The sequence below is a fragment of the Triticum urartu genome, chromosome 6A (assembly GCF_056163025.1).
Source record: "Triticum urartu cultivar PI428250 chromosome 6A, HENAU_Tu73, whole genome shotgun sequence".
Taxonomy (NCBI): Eukaryota; Viridiplantae; Streptophyta; class Magnoliopsida; order Poales; family Poaceae; genus Triticum; species Triticum urartu.
The window spans coordinates 80,898,008-80,915,718 of NC_141878.1; the positions used below are offsets into that span (position 1 = coordinate 80,898,008).

The 17,711-nt window shown below is 46.5% G+C and overlaps 2 pseudogenes across 1 annotated transcript; one reads left to right on the plus strand and one right to left on the minus strand.

The window, feature by feature from the left end:
• Positions 1 to 2,553: 2,553 nt before the first annotated feature.
• Positions 2,554 to 17,454, plus strand: LOC125513110 (IQ domain-containing protein IQM3-like; annotated as a pseudogene). Its single transcript, XR_015607372.1, has 9 exons — positions 2,554 to 2,748; positions 2,991 to 3,105; positions 3,205 to 3,270; positions 3,499 to 3,587; positions 3,733 to 3,820; positions 16,077 to 16,223; positions 16,319 to 16,411; positions 16,626 to 16,727; positions 16,828 to 17,454. The product of XR_015607372.1 is annotated as an IQ domain-containing protein IQM3-like (transcript).
• Positions 9,173 to 14,039, minus strand: LOC147964075 (uncharacterized; annotated as a pseudogene).
• Positions 17,455 to 17,711: the final 257 nt, after the last annotated feature.

The window sequence follows — 17,711 nt, forward strand, 5'->3', positions numbered from 1 at the left end:
CGGAGGCGGTTTTGGTGGTGGCGGTTTTGGCGGAGGTGGTCTTGGTGGTGGTGGTTTTGGCGGAGGTGGTCTTGGTGGTGGTGGTTTTGGCGGAGGTGGTCTTGCTTGATATCGATGATGATTCCGTGCATGTGGCCGTCGTGCCATGCCTTTCATGTTGCTACTTTTATGATGTTCCATGTCTTGCACTACTTTTATGTTCATGAACTTCCGCCGGTGATGATCTTTAGATGATGATGATGAACTTGACTATGTTTAGATGATGATGATGATGAACTTGAGTATATTTAGATGATGAACTGTCATATTTATGCATAATTCCATATTATTCTGCTTTGAAATGTTGTCAAATGAATTGAAAAAGAGAAAACAGGGGGGAAAACTATGCCTACGGCAAAGCCGTCGGCATATATAAGCCCGGGAGTTACCAGGGCTTGCCACGTGGCAGATCTATGCCTACGGCAATGCCGTCGGCATAGATTTTCATCTATGCCGACGGCTTTATCGTAGGCATAGCCCTGCCGCCAGGAGAAACCAGGGAAAGACACGTGGCTGTGCTAGCACCACGGAACGCCACGTGGCAGAGGTACGCCGACGGCTAGGCCGTCGGCATAGATTTCTACCTATGCCGACGACCAAGCCGTCGGCGTACCTCTGCCACATGGCGTCCCATGACTCGTCAGCGATTTTGACGGCGCCGTCCGTTGCCGTCAGACGGAAAAACACTGCCGACGGCTAAACTATGCCGACGACTGACCCCGGCCGTCGGCATAGGCCCCTATGCCAACGGCTATACTACACCGACGGTCTGACAAGACTACGCTGACGATATCTACGCCGACGGGTCTATGCCGATGGTAGCCGTAGGCATAGATCTATGCCGACGGCCCCTAGCCGTAGGCATAGACCGCGAGTTCGGTAGTGATACCAACGCATTAGATTATTCTGGGAACAGAATACTCGCGTCCAGTTACTGTCAGGTGTCGAAGTGGAAAGGCCCCCGCTTCGCTCCGCATGGGGCGACACGGGCGGCGACGCAACCCTAGCCGCCAAGCCTCCTCCCCCCGTCCCCCCGCCTCGCCGCCGCCAGAGGGGTCGCCGGCGAAGTCCGCGCGGCTGCCAGGGAAGGTGGCGGCGAGGCAGTGCCGCTCCGTCTCCACGCGGAGGGCCTCTGTAGCCGAGGCGGTGGCCTCGGATGGTGCGGCGGCGCCTGCTTTGCGGCGAGCGGCGTCTGCTGGTGCTCCTCCTCCCCACTTGGCCGTGCGGGCGGCGAGTGGTTGAGGCGTTGGGCGATGGTCGAGGCGAGTGGCCTTGTGCCCCTGGCTGCGCGTCAGATCTGGAGGTCTTCTTCCTTCCCCTTCCCTTGCCTGTTCCTCGCTGGATCTGGGTCATGGCGGGCGTCGGTCACCGGATCCGTTGAAGGTGGGGTTGCTGGAGTTGAGAGCTCGGACCGGGAGAAATCTTTGACCGGCTTTTCCGGCCACGACGGCGGTGACGCCGGCTGGCGTCGTTCCCCTTCTCGGAGGCGCCGTCGAGGTTCGATCCCCTCTCCCTTCCCTCTCATACCCGGGTGAAAACCTTTGCCAGTTCTGGTCTAGGCGGCAGCGGTGCGGCTTGCGTCGTCACCTTCCTGAAGGTGTCGTCTTGGGCGAGTTGGGGGTGTGCATTGGCGTTTGGATGTGGTTCTCCGGCGCGCAGCGACATCTCAGTTGGAGATAACACTGGGATTTTTCGCAAGATTAGCTCTCTGGGGTGTCCGTAGGCCGGCTGTTTGTGTGTTGCCATGGTGGGGGGAGGGGATAGGGTTCCTCTCCCCTGCGTGCAGCAGCACGGCATAGGCGATTCAGACATGGATTCTAATCTAAGCAAAAGTCATGTCTCAGCTTGAGGTGTTTATCAACTCTGCGATTGTTTCTTCGTTGTCCTCGTCCTTCTACAGCTTCTTCTCTTCGTGTGGTGACCATTGAGCTGCGGTTTGGCCCTTCTCCTGGTGATCTTGCACAGTGGGTTGGTCACACTGAGTATCTCCCAAGGCGATACTGAATCTACCGCTCCTTGCTCTAGGGTGAGCTGCTTCAATTTGCGACGGTCCGGCGCCCTTCGATCCAGGGCGAGGGGCAGGGGTCCCCTTCGGAATTGAAGAAGGAAGGTTCGATGATGGTGGTCTCCTTTGAGTTTGATGAGGGCATGTTCATCTTCACTGAGCGCGATTTCCTCTTGAAACTCGCTTGCTGTCACTGTTTTGGTGCTTAATTCGCGTCGAAGAGCTCCATCAACATTTAGCTAGACTTCCTGTAGAATATCCTTGTGCTCTCTGTTGTGGTGTGTGTAAGCTGTTTGGAAGCACCTTGTATCTGTCGTTTTCAGTTTCCTTTGTTTTCTTTCTTGTTGTTTGGGTCGTTGTAAGTCCTGGCCAGTTGATGGCTTTGTTAATTCAAAGCCGGGCTCTTCTGGAGCCTTCGTTTTCAAAAAAAAACTGTCAGGTGTCTATTCATGTCCTTAAATTATTCTCCAATTATCTCTCGTGTTAAACACTGCAGTGCAAGGGCATAAATTCCTGCCTCCTCCTCGTCCGGCGACCGAGCTGGACTACATGGACTCTGCCGTGCTGGAGCTGGCTCACACGGAGCTCTCCTTGCTGTCTGGAAGCGACGCGAATGGTGCGGCGACGAAGGTGCAGAAGGTGTACCGGAGCTACCGAACTAGGCGCAACCTCGCCGACTCCGCCGTTGTCGTTGAGGAGCTCTGGTAACCAGATCCTACCAGAAAAACAGACCCTTTTGCTTCTTTTCATCCATTTGGTCTGGTCCCCATTTTTTGGATTCTGCTCCTAGCTGCTGCCCTTTTCTTGGTTGTTGCCCTCTCCTGACTCCTGAGCTGGCTTCCATGAACAGAGGTTTTGGTGTCGGCAGTGTGCCTCATTTGGTTTGAGTTCATGGTTACGGCTGCTGAAAATTAACCTGTTTTCTGGTTGGGATTCGTTCATCAAGGTGGCAAGCGCTGGACTTCGCGCGGCTTAACCACAACACCGTTTCTTTCTACGACGGCCCGGAGCCGGAGACCGCTGCCTCGCGCTGGAGGCGCGTCGGCCTCAATGCATCCAAGGTGACTTGCCGCCCTGCATAAATCGCCACCACAAGAGAAAACTATTATTTTGATTGGAATTTCCCTTCATGTTAACACATGTTCCTGAGCTTGATGCAGGTGGGTCAGGGTTTATCCAGAGATGGTAAGGCTCTCAAGCTGGCTTTCCAGCACTGGATCGAGGCTGTGAGTACATATCCTTTGCTGTTTTTAATCTAATTTTCGTATTATTGCATTTGCTGGATACTTGCTCTCAACTGTAGGTGTGAAAAGAATCAGTTGACTTGGGAGTTTTTGTTAGTTGTGGACACTAATCATAAAAGTTGCACATCTTGTTGTCGTCGAAACTACAGATCTATTGACTTGGATTTCTATTTGCAAAAAAAAATCTGAAATTCAGCTGTCGTCTTGTAGATTGATCCAAGACACAGACGCGGGCACAACCTGTATTTCTACTATGATGTCTGGTGCCAGACCCAGGCTGGCCAACCGTTCTTCTACTGGTAACAACATGAATGTGATTGTGTATATGATACTTTTCTTGTTCGAATGAGATCATGCAATCATATGTAGATATTTGTCATTTTCTGCAAGATAAGTCCATTGAATGTTGCATATAAATTGGCCTCTTTTATTTTGCATATTCAGGCTTGATATTGTTGAGGGAAAAGATGTAGATCTTCCGGAATGTCCAAGGGCTCTGCTGAAGAAGCAATGCATAAGATATCTTGGTCCAGTAAGATCATTTGCTTAATGGATGATATCCTTATTTTGAATTCATATTGTTCTTACTGAAAATATTCAAAGGAGAGATGTATTAGAACTTCAGATTGCTAACTTCATTCAACGCTCAAGTTTCTTCAGCGAGCCTCTAATACGATTAAGAAGTACTACTAACTTTGTGCTTCTCGTGTTCACTTTCTAGAATACGTGTTGCTCATAGTGAAAACATGGATTATGTTGTGATGGGTGTCAAATTAAGGCCTAGTTGTGAAAGGATCGAAGATGATTGGGGGGGGGGGGGGGGGGGGTGAATATGCGACTATCAAAATTTTATTTCATTTTGCAAATTTAGTGGAATGCTTACCCTCTATTCAATGCACGAACCGTACCATGACGAGAGGAAAATTTTGCTCCCACTCGACACTAATCAACACATAGTTAAGCTTCTCATACATTGGAGTTGGTAAGTCTTTGGCCCTGGTAAATGCCTGCCCGAGAGAGCCAACTCCCTCAAGTCCATGCTCAATAAAAACGGGTAACGACTTTTACATTTTGCCCCCTCCCACTCCCGTGACGCACCCAGTGTGCGCCACGGGAGGGTTTGCGCTGCCGCCACCCCTAGGTTCTTCACCTCGCTGCCGCCGAAGGGCGCTGCCGAGCGAAACCCGTGTGGCGCTGGCGGCTGCAGGGCATTCCCCCTCTCCCGTGTGGTGCTTGGGCAATGCTGGGCTGCTCGTCCTTGAGGGGGTGCTGGGCTGGCGAGGTCTCCGGCGGCGGAGGCGCGGGGCTCTGGTGGCGGCGTTGCAGGGTGGTGGTGGTGTGGATCTTCTGCGGTGACGTGCCTCGGTGCGGCCATGTCCTGCATGGCAGATCCAGGCCGACGGCGGTGGATGGTGGGTGTAGGCAGGCGGGGATGGTTGGCCGGCTTAGCCGGCGGTGGCGTCCTCGCGGCGCGACGCTCTCCTCCTCGACCTGCTGTAGCTTCGCCGATCCAAGATGTGGCCTCATCTCCAACCCTAACTGGGCCTGAGTGGGTAGCTGCCAACGGGCTGGATGTTCCTCGGGATCTGGCTGCTGCCAGGGATGTAGATTCGCCGCCACAAGGGCCATTGTCTCCTCTGCGACGGATGTTGCCACGGGGGCTCACCCTTTTGCCCAAGCAAGGCAGGGTTGGGGGTGGTGGTGTGGTGTTCCCCAATTCAGATTGGGCCTTCCGGGCAGGGCCTGATTTGGATCTCGATGATTGCCGCGACAGTTGGCGGTCGGCGGCCAACATGGTGGGGTCCGCTGCTGTCGACGGATACGGAGTGAGCAGTTGTCCAGGGATGGGAAGGAGTGGACTTCTCTTCATCTCGCACAGTGGTTGGTGGCTCTAGCCGTGGCACAACGGCGGTCTCGGGGCGACGACCCTGGATGACGGGCTACACGGATTGGCTCGTCGTCGGGAAGCATGGTTGTTGATGTTGGCAGTGTGCCTCTCGGCGTGGGTGGCGTGGTGTGTTGTGGTGGGTGTTCGTGATGAAGTTGTCTCTGCCAGTGACGGCCAAGCCCTGATCTGGATATGGTGCTCCTCGTTCTGTCGTGGAGGGGCTTGTGGCTTGCTCACATGGCGCGGGGGGAGACGGGGTCGAGCTAAAGATTTGCGTCTCGGAGCCGGCGGTGGAAATGCATGTGGGTATTGCATTCCTCTTGGGGGGCACCGCCTTGGTCTCCCCACCTTTCCTTATCGTCACTTAGGGTGAAAACCTCGGTTTTCCTTGGTTAACACGGTCGCGACAGTGCTTTGCATCATGATCCTCTTGAGGATTTCGCCGATGAGTGGGCTCCTCGGGCATGACGACAGGTCTCCTGTGCTTCTCCTCGGTGGCTCATTTGGGAGCGTTTAGTAGTACACCCCAGTGTGTTCTGTTATTGCTCTCTACTAGTTTTGTTGTACTTTCTTTTGATCAGCTTATGAGGATTTCCTCAATATCTTGTATAGTGTGGTCGATTGGCTTTATAATATAAAGCGGGGCGAAAGCATGTTTCGAGAATAAAAACGGGTACCCAGTGCCGAAAGCTCCCACGCAAGGTGGGGTTTGGGGAAGAGAATTTCTAGACAGCCTTACCCTTGCGTAATAATTCTGCAAGGAGTCTTTTTTCGATAAAAGGGCCACATGGCCCTCATTTTCATTAAGAAAATAGAAGTCTAGATACAACCACCACACCACTTTTTTCCATCAGACCTAATGCATCACCTCATCAACTGATAAGCAACCTACATCCTAGACATATAACCATATCTATAGGATGCCAAATCACCCACTACCGGAGAGAGAACAGACTTTTAAACATCTTTTACAATTTGCACATCAGCCAAAACAATAGGCAAAACATACTACAGAAGCGCCCAATTTCAGGTAGACACAAAACCCAGTCTTAGAGCAGAAGGATTCCACCCATATGTTCTTCTGTAGACTTCATTTGCTACCCGAGATAGCCTCTTGGAAACCTCCCTAAGCATTTTTTGCACACCTTTTCCCTGTAGAATCATCCATGAATCCAACAAAGAACACAGGGTAAATATTACATTGATAGGATTTGAAAGGAAAACACGTTGAAAACAGGATTTGTTCCTTGTTTTCCAAATTGTCCATATCAAAGCAGCAGCACCAATAGAAACAATAGCCCTATCCTTTCCAGAATAGGATGGTATCCAGTTTTGACAAAGATCAAAGAAAGATAAAGGTAATTTTGGGTTACCTAGTGTACCACATATCACATTCCATAAAAACCTAGCACAAGAGCACGAAAAGAATAGATGATCAATGCTCTCAGAAACGCCACAAAACTCGCAGAAATTTGGTCCTTTCCACCCTCGTCTAGATAAGTTATCCTTGGTTAGGATCCTCCCTTTGATCACTAACCATATAAACGCTTTTACTTTTAGAGGTATTATCAACCTCCAAAGAAGTTTAAAAGGAAAAGCAACAACTCTAGCTATAAGGTAATGATAAAGCGACTTAACCGAGAAGGATCCAGATTTAGTTAAAAGCCATTTAACTCTGTCAGGCTCCTCCGACAGAGTAACCTGACTACACATATCAAGTAATTCATTCCACATTGTAAGAGTTTCTCCATAAAGACATCTCCTAAATCTAATACAATCAAAATCCTGGTTAAAGACTTTAGCAACAGTAACATGTTGACAGAAAGTTAAATTATACAAGCGGGGGGAAAGTTGACAAAGTGGCTTTCTCCCCAGCCATGTGTCCTCCCAAAATCTCGTCTTACAACCATCACCCACCACCCTTTGACAGCAAGAATAGAAGATATCCTTTATACTCAACAACCCATTCCAAAAATGGGAATTACCCCGAGGTGCTTCACATTGAACTAGAGTTTTCCTACTCAAATATTTGGCTCTAATCATTTCCTGCCAATCCCCTTCCTCATTCTCTAATCTCCATAACCACTTACATAAGAGGCTGATGTTTTTAATCTCCAAATTAGTAATCCCCAGACCCCCCTGGTCTCTAGGTTGGCATACGTCCACCCACTTGACTAAGTGATACTTTCTCACTCCATCCCTTTCTTGCCAAACCATACGAGCACGAACAAAGTCCATTCTCTTGCCTACACCTTTAGGTAGTTTAAAAAAAGAAAGCAAATGGCTAGGAACATTACTCATACAAGTCTCAGCGAGGGTAATCCTATCACCCATTGAAAGCAAACCCCCTTGCCAGGTTGCGGCCTTCTTCTCAATTTTCTCTTCAGCTGGTTTCCAATGCGCATTATGCAACTTTTTAAAATGTAAAGGAAGGCCTAAATAAGTAAAGGGGAAGTCCCCGACCGCACAAATGAAAATCTGAGCATATTCTTCTTGTTTCAATAAAGCGGCACCAAAGCAATGGATTTCACTTTTTAAGAAATTGATTTTCAAACCCGTCAAGTGCTCAAACACGCATAGAATGACTTTAAGGTTTCTAGCCCCTTCTAAGTCATCTTCAAAGCAGAAAATCGTATCATCAGCGTATTGTAAGACAGTAAGACCACCCTCGTACAATCTAGGCAGAACTCCTTTAATAAATCCTTGTTCTTGCGCCCTTTGAACCAGGGTAGCAAGAACATCAGCAGCAAGGTTAAACAATAGGGGGGAGAACGGGTCCCCCTGCCTCAATCCTTTCCTAGTAACAAAATAGGGGCCAATCAAGTCATTTAAAGTAATAGCTACTTTACCATTATGAATAACTGCCTTTGTCCAACGAATAAATTTATCAGGAAACCCCTTCATTTTCAGCGTACTAAGCATAAAGTCCCAATTAGTTTTATCATAAGCTTTCTCAAAATCAACCTTAAAAATAACAGCAGCGCATTTAGACTTATATAGTGAGTGAAGCGTCTCATGGAGAACAGCGACATTATCTAAAATATAACGCCCTTTGATAAACGCAGATTGTACCTTAGAAATCGTCTTGTGAGCAGTAGCCATAGCTCTATTGTTTAAGACTTTGGTAAAGATTTTAAACGGGACATTGAGCATGCATATAGGTCTATACATCTGAATCCTATCCGCCCCTTGACCCTTAGCTAACAATGTAACTACCCCATAGTTTAGCCTAGAAATATCAATCATATCATCATAAAAATCTTGAAAGAGACTCAACAAATCATTGCAAATGAGGTGCCAAAAGGTTTGGAAGAATTCAATAGGCATACCATCAGGACCGGCTGCTCTATTATGCCTCATAGAAAAAACAGCCGTTTTTATCTCATCCAAAGTAAATTTACTAGCCAACTTACTTTTGTCCTCATCGGAAAGCATATCAATTAGAGGAATGTTTAAGGAGACGGGAAGTAATTCAACAGGCCCAAAGAGCTTCTTATAAAAATCAGTCGCATATTTAAGGAGCTGCTCATCCCCTTGGATGATCCCCTCATCCTGGATGAATCTGAAAATTTTACTTCTACGCTTCCTACCTAAAAGTGCTAGTGATCGACTAGAGGGGGGTGAATAGGCGATTTTTATGAAAGTCTTCAAAACATGGAAGTTTCGAAGACAAACGATAGAAATAAACCTATTACCATGCAGCGGAAGGTAGACTACACTAGCCAAACCATAGTCAAGTATTCAATGAAGTGAAAGCGCAATGACTAATAGCAGCTAGGCAGTAAGGATCAGATAGGAAGATATTGTGAAGCCAATCAGAACAAGTAATCACTCAGTGAAGCCAAATGGTAATGCAATCATACAATGACTTCACAAGGACCAACAGTAAGTAAAGGGAAGGGAAGGATGAAACCAGTGACTCGTTGAAGACAATGATTTGTTGGACCAGTTCCAGTTGCTGTGACAACTGTACGTCTGGTTAGGGAGGCTGAGATTCAACTCAGAAGGCCTCGTCTTCACCTTATTCCCCTTGAGCTAAGGACACCCAGTCCTCGCCCAATCACTCTGGTAAGTCTTCAAGGTAGACTTCCAAACCTTCACAGACTTCGTTCACCGGCGATCCACAATGACTCTTGGATACTCAGAACGCGACGCCTAACCGGCTGGAGGATTCACAGTCCTCAAGTGTAATAAGTCTTCAGATCACACAGACAGGAAGACTTAAGTGATGTTTAACACTCTTTGGCTCTGGGTGGTTAGGGCTTTATCCTCGCAAGGAATTCTCTCTCAAAGGCTTCGAGGTGGGTTGCTCTCAAACGACAAAAGCCGTACTCTAACTCTGAGCAGACAACCGTTTATGGTTGTAGGGGGTGGGCTATTTATAGCCACTAGGCAACCCGACCTGATTTGTCCGAAATGACCCTCGGTCACTAAGGAACTGACACGTGTTCCAACGGTCAGATTTCAAACACACACGGCAACTTTACTTGGGCTACAAGCAAAGCTAACTTATCCAACTCTAGACAAGATTTGCTCTCATAGTCTTCACTCGAAGACATAGGATTTTGGTTAAGCATCACTTCAGTCATTCTGACTGGTTCTCTTGGACCCCACTTAATAGTACGGTGGTTCCTATGACTCAACAAAGAAGAAAAAGAACGACGAAAGAACTAAGTCTTCGCGCTTCATAGTCTTCATGCGATGTCTTCTCTTGTCATAGTCTTCAATGTGAATGTCTTCACATACCACCTTTGTCTTCAATGTCTTCTTACATTTTTAGGGTTCATCTCTGGTAGGAAAACCGAATCAATGAGGGACTTCTACCTGTGTTATCCTGCAATTCTCACAAACACATTAGTCCCTCAACTAGGTTTGTCGTCAATACTCCAAAACCAACTAGGGGTGGCACTAAATGCACTTACACTACCGCTAGCCTTAATCATGAAGTATTTTGTATTACCATCACCCTCCTTAATATCTTTTTCTTTAGACCTCTGGTACCACTTAATCTCCTCTTCCCTAAGGATCTTATTCAAATCATTCTGCAACTTATTTCTCAAAACATAGTCAGCTTCTAAAACTCCAGAGAGCTCACTTTTCTTATCCAAAAAGTCAAGCTTATTGGCAATCTCATCTCTATCTCTCCTATATCTACCCTCTACATTAAGGTTCCACCCTTTAAGGGTTCTCCTTAATTTTCGCATGAAATCCTGCCACCAATCAAGACTACTACCTCTACGAACAGTGGAACTCCAGACTTTATTAACAATATCAGGGAGCTCTTCTCTAGACAGCAAGCATAGCTCAAATTTAAAAGGCTTGCGATTAATAGTAGACTTAATCCCTGTATGTAATAGAAGCGCTGCATGGTCAGAAACCCCTCTCACCAAGGTTCTGACAGTTACTAAAGGAAATTGCTGCTCCCAAAGAGAGCTCACTAAAATTCTGTCCAACTTAGCAAAAAGCGGATCCTCCTGATTATTCGACCAAGTATAGCTCCTCCCCGACAAATCTAATTCTTTTAAGCCCCAATGTTCAATAATAGAATTAAAATAAAAAGACCATTTTGGAAGTTTTTTAATTTTGTTTCTCTCGTTAATTCTCCTAATTAAGTTAAAATCGCCCCCAAAAACACAGGGCAATTTATTGTACCCCAGAGCTTGCACTAGCTCCATCAGGAACTCCTCCTTATTCCTCACATGAGCAGCTCCATAGACATTGATCAGATTCCACTTGAATCCTGATCTTTTATCCATAATAACCATTCTGGTCATGTATGTACCTGCAATACAGACGTCTACCTCAAATAGATCTTCCCGAACCCCCATAAGCAGCCCTCCAGAAGCACCTTCAGAGGGCTGCCATAGCCAAATATAAGTAAATCTACCACTTACTCCAGCCAACCAAGAGTCATCAAAGTCCTTCTTTTTTGTTTCTTGCACACATATAAACTCTAAACTATGCTCCAAGATAGATTCCCTTAGAAATCTTCTCTTTTCAGGTTCACCCAGCCCTCTTGCATTCCAAAATAGACCCGCCATAAAAACGGTCAATTTTGTGTAACATTTGTTACATCACATCTAACCTTAGGCTTAACACTGAATCCCCCAGTGCCAGTCTTTATATTTCTTGATTTATACAGTGAAGATAATAACACTAATTCATCTCTAAGCTTCTCATCCTCCTCAGCATCAGAATCTGAGTCGGATAATAAATTTTTAATATCATCTGGATCAAAACTCTCTAGTTTTGATTCTAAATCCACTCGTTTCTAGCATTTTCTTTTCTCTTATTAGCAAAGAACAAGTCACTTCTGCTTTTCTCTAAACTCTTGATCATAGAAATAGTACAATCTATTTCCTCAGGAGTTTTACCTAGACTAACACCAATACATCACGTGATGTGAGAAATGAAACTAGGCATTGTATTTAAAACAGTAGGTGTATTAGTATCTGGTGCCATTTCCAAATTTTTCTTCTTTGCCATTTCAGTAGCCTTGTCCATAGTATGCCCCTCATCTTTATTCTTATGCCTTTCACTCCTTCTCCTAGCAGCTTCATCAAGCGCCGCCTTGTCTTTTGCGTTCTGAACTCTGGCTTCAGCCTCCCTCATTTTCTGCTTATTGACTGCATCGACACCACACATGTCTTGTAAGGGGTATTGTAAACATACATCAACTTTGTCAGAGAAGGGAGTTTGCTTCTGATTCACTTCTCTCCCGGGAGCGGTCACGGCCTGAGTGGAGCTGATGAGAGAAGGGCTCCTATTTTCCTTATCTTGTGCTAGTAGCAGATTCTCATTTTCCTCCGCAATCATCTCCCTCTCAACATTGTCATTGATTTCTTTAACTTTTTGAGTGCTAATCCCAAGCCTCCTAGCAAAGTCATCTGGGTCTTGAGTGCAATCAAACTCTTCTTCCTTTTGGCTGTCAGGCACTTCTGTGAAATCCTCCAACATAGCAGTGCTATTAGCAAACTCAGCATTAACCTGTTCCACACCAGAGAGAACTCTTTCAGCATCCAGCTTTTTGTCAAGTAATTTTTGCCTCACCTCATTTTCAGCAACCATGTTCTTATCAAGTTCGTATTGACTCGGAATCACAACCTCTGATGAACCTGAAGTGTTTCCTTTATCCGACCTTCCAGCCCCAGTACCATGTTTGGGAGATTTGCTACATCCCACCTCCTCATTGTTACTTTGCTCTCTCGGTCTTTTCTCTGTAGCGTTATGAGATGAATCAGGACCACTAGGATAGCTAACCAAGATACCGCCCTCCATAGGACCACCCTCCTCCACTATGTCTTCCAGTTCAAAGTATATGTTGAAGATAAAAACCACTTTCATTCAGGGGAGCGCTAGAGGGTATTTTCCTAGGATCCATAACTCCAATCTTAGCCCTGAGAACTCCACATTGCCTATAGAGCTCCATGTCCAGTTCCAAAACCGAACCAATGAGAGAACCAACTTCACAAAAACCTTGATAGTGCTCCAGTGTCTCGGCAACCCATGTTATTCTAACCCAGCAAACATACAGTTTGAAAGCTGCAGTTGAAGAGTTGGTCCATCTATCTACTTTGATATTAGCTGTTGTTCCAATCAGACCAAATAAATTGTACGCCTTCATTTCATCAATTTTATTCGCGGAAGGGAATTTGACTAAAAAGCTATCTCTGAGATAAGGCTTAGCCTGCCACTCCCATCCCCACTGGAACATCATGCTGAGAGAGTTAACAAGCTGTAACGCAGTCAGGCTTGCATTTTTCACAGTAATAATAGCTATAGCCTGCTTGTTTTCATCTGGCTCCGGCTTCTTTCCGGTCCTTGCTGAGAACATCTGCAAACCATCAGCAGCACTACCAACCAGACTGGCAACAGGCTTAGGTTGTGACAGGAAAGAGCACTTGCGCGAAAGGTGTGAATCCTTGGTGCAGTTGACGCAAAATAACACAGTCTGACAATCCTTAACAGCATGACCAGTATTCTCACATTTATAGCATGTCATCTGTGATCTGCTCCCAATATTTGCAGGCCCAATGCTAGTACCAGATTGATTTGAATTGAAACCAGTATAACCATACCCCTGTCCTTGTTGACTAGGTGAGTTGCTAATTCCAGAATACTGATAACTACCCAAAGCATCATTGCCCATCTGGCCAAACTGAACTGCTCCAAACCCAACAGCAGGATGTGTCTGAAAGTTACCTGAAGGAGGAATTGGAGGTTGCTGGTAGAACTGCCCTTGCTGTCCGGAGACAAAACCACTGCTCCCATGTTGCCCAGATCCATGTCCACCACGGCCAACTAAGTACTCCCCATGACCATGTTGACCACCTCCAAATCCATGCTCCACGCCATATGCACCCCCAACCAGAGGATTGGGCTGAGTGGAGAGAGTTGGAGGAGTGGGCGGTCTCTGTTGCGTTGGTCCACGCCAACCAGCACCGCCACCACCTGCATCACCTCGCCCTGCCACCCAGAATCCCCCGCCACCAGCATCTCCGCGGCCCTGCACCCAGGATCCGCGGCCGCCGCCCGAGTTGCCCTGCTTCTGCACACGCCAATCGCCTCGCCCCGCCATCGAAGTATCAGATCGGATGAAACCAGAGGAGGAAATCCTGGATACGCCACCACCGGCCACTCCGCCGCCGCCGCCGCCTGCCTTTCTAGGGTTCGCTCGGCCACGCGCAACCAACCCCCTCTGTATTGGATCGTTTGAGCAGGCGACCTGGCCCACAGCGGACGAAGAATAGCAACTAGGCTTGGTTGCGGATTCCACAAACCCGCCTTCGACGTCTGCACCGGGTCCGCCCGCGGGATGGGGGTCAAGCTCTCAATAATGGTTCGAACCCCAGGACCTTTAGGCCACAAGTGAAGAGACTACCACTTCGCCGGGCCCGCCCTTCAAGTCCAAGCTCTCAATAATGGCATTAAAAACAATCACATTAAAATTATCATTATTCTTTTTGCTCTGCTACCTGATAATGTTGAAGTCTCCATCCACCAACATGGGTAGAGACTCTGAACCACAAAGATGAACAAGCTCAGAGGGTAAGTCAAGTTTGAGCTCTGCCTGGGCAGCTTCATAAACGGACACGGAACTTGACACAGAAGCCACCCACCTCCATGTTCCTGACGTCCAAAAACGTAGTCCTATTGACCTGAAGAAGGATACCGCTTGATCTCCCATGTGGAGGGAGGCAGTGCCAAGCAAAATCAAGATCACCACACAGATGGTTTAAGAAGGGAGCTAAAAAATTGGCTCTACCAGTCTCCATTAAGGCGATAAAGTCCAACTTATGCTCCCTAGGTGATTCTACCAAAAGAATTGTGCTTAGCCAAGTCACGAAGGCCTTTGCCATTCTAAAAATCTCTTTCATCTGACAACATCTTTTGTTTGCAACAGAGGAACTACAACCTGTGGCTGAAAAACTTCTTTTGTTTACAAACACATAATTTTAATCAGAATCGACAGCCCATTCGTTGTTGTTTTCTTTAGGATAACCAAAGCGTGATTCACCTCGTTGTCAAAAGCTCATTGATCGAAGACGCAACCTCCCTACAATTATTACGTACTCCCTGTGTAAAGTAATATAAGACGTTTTGATCACTAAAGTAGTGATCCAAAATGTCTTATATTACTTTACAAACGGAGTACTAAGCTAACCCTTAACCTCGAAGATTTCCATAATATCATCTTCCAAACAACATAAAATGGAAAAATCAATAGCAAAGCCTTGCCGCATGCGAGGTCCTGCCCGTCGGCAAGTCATCCGCATCCGATTGGGCCTGGATACAGGTACGAGCACTGGAGCGGAAGTCACAGGATCAGGGATGCCACCAAAGATAATTGTCGCCATGACGCGATCGGCTTCGGTCCGTCGGAGGCGATGGTGTGACAGGAGTGTACCGGAGCTGAGCGACATGCACGAGCACGGGAGGCCTCAAGGTCGGTGTCGAAGCATGGCCTAGTGGCAACAGGGCTCGTCTCGACACATGTTGTTCAGTCGAAGAGGAGAAGTGGCGATGTCTACTGCACCAGAGGGTTCGGTGCAAGTAGCAAGCTGCCGCCTGCGGTACTCACACCTACAGTGTCACCACAGTACCGTGGGGGTGTGCTGAAGAGCTGGCCGAGGTGGAGGCATTTGTAGAAGAATACCCCTTTGCACGCTTCCAGTTGTGCTCGCCCCATCCTCATCGGCGTGGGTCTGGGGAAGGGTCCGACCGCTTTGGGTTTATTGTACGCAGTCTTTCCCTACATTTCTGTAAAAGCTTGTTTCCAAGATTTGAACCTGTGACCTTATGGTCACAAGGCAGCAGCTTTATCACTGCGCCAAGGCAACAGCCTTACCCAGGGGTTAAACCTACTTTTCAAAAAAAAATGTGGATCTGCATCAAGTGGAGGGAAGTCATATCCGATATCCCTCGACCTCAAACCAAAGCTCGCCCCTCGAAATACCAGTCTGATCCGCAAACTGAGATATATTGGCAACACTCAATACTCCCTCCGGAATTATAAGGCACACACACTCTTCTCAAATTTATCTTTGATCAACAATCTGTTCAACCAAATTTGGATTAGTTGATACAAAATTGATATCATTGGATTCATAAAAAAAAGCTCCTTTCAATCGTAACAATTTGCATTGAGATAATCCACATATAGTCCGGAAACTGGTTGATCAAAGTTAAGCTTGGAAAACGTACGTACGCCTTCAATTTTTGGACAGAGTTATCAAAGATATTATTTTACTGCCAAAAGTTCCACAAGTCTTGAAACATGTTCAAATTAGTTGCTAATAAGTTGCCACATGAAAGATTAGAAGATTGTTCTGCATGAACTATGTATTTTGTAGCAGCTAAGCCTACCAGATGGTTCTAACACTTGTCTGATGTTTTGCAGCAAGAGCGTGAGTACTATGAATACATCATTACAGAGGGAAAGATCACCCATAAGATGTTTGGAGAACCACTTGATACAAGCCAGGGCCCTAAAGGGACGAAATGGATTTTTGTTATGAGCACAGCAAAGAAACTGTATGCTGGGAAGGTTGTTTGACTATTGCTACTGAGCAATGTTATGTCATGTTTTGGAAGTTTAGCTTCGCTACAAGTGTTTAATTGTATGCTTACTTCTATATCTAGAAAGAGAGAGGTGTATTCCTGCACTCCAGCTTTTTAGCAGGAGGTGCTACCATAGCTGCTGGACGGTTTATTGCAGAAAATGGAGTTATCAAGGTATTGTCAAGAGGCACCCATCGTACCAAGTGGTGCTGCTTACACAAAGATTTTACACTCAGTGAATTGTTACTTAGGGTGTGGTTTTCTGTACTGATTTTGCATCCATGTTCCAAAAGATTTACTAGTCGTTTCATACTCATGATTTTGTTACTGTGCTTTCTCGTGGGATGTTATGCTAATTTGATTCTCTAATGATCTGTCCCGATTTCAGTCCATCTGGGCCTATAGTGGACATTACAAACCGAGTGCGGAAAACCTTAGCAACTTCCTGAGCTTTCTAGAAGAGAATGGAGTTGATCTGAAAGAAGTTGAGGTGTAATATTTTTTGATCAGCGAAATCTAAACAGTAAACACACTCGTATGTTAACAAATGTAACACGGTTCACTTCATGAACTTATTTTTGCATATTCAGGTGTGCTCATTCACCAAGGAAGACTACTATGAAGATCCAGTGCCAAATACCAAACAGAACCCTGCTGCTGCTATCATATCATCCAATCCTTCACAATTGATTCTTCCTTCCAACAAGGCATCTGGGGCATCTTCACAGACTGAAGATGACGAAGGCAATAATATCCGTGCAGAGCAAGCAAGAGCAACCTACCAAAGAACCTTATCAGGTGGCCTGCAAAGCCCCAGAGATGCCGGCGTCTCACAGGAGGCAATTCTTGAGAGGGTGAATTCCAAGAGCAAGTCAAAATCCTACCAGCTCGGCCACAGGCTGTCCCTGAAATGGAGCACTGGGAATGGTCCAAGAATTGGTTGTGTGAAGGACTATCCAATGGAGCTCAGAATACAAGCGCTGGAGATGGTACAACAGTCTACAACTCTCACCAAGGGCATCGACTCCTCCGGCCACATGGAGGGCACCGGAATGCCTCTTGCCCACCTTGCAAATGTCGCCCCTCGTGCCAGTGCAGACCTCCCTGCCCCAGCCAAGTAAGAACTTGAAACTAGGTAGTAGTTGTGTAGTTCTGCTTCTTCATATTTGGTAGGCTGCAAATGTCAGACACTAAGTTTGTGCTTGCTGCTTTTCCTATGTTCCATGGATCCATTGTAGCTCAGATGATCTGGTGAGATTATATGAGTCCCAGTTTGGTTGAATTGATTTAACAATGCTTAATTGTGCTTGTCACTATTGCAGAAAGCATAATTTTTTTTTGTTTCATAAGTCATAATACGGTAATATATTATGATACAGTACTCCCTTCAATTTATATTAATTGTCGCAGCTTTAGTACAACGATCAAAACACATTCACGTACAAAACCTACAAGCCATTGTTGAATTTCAAGA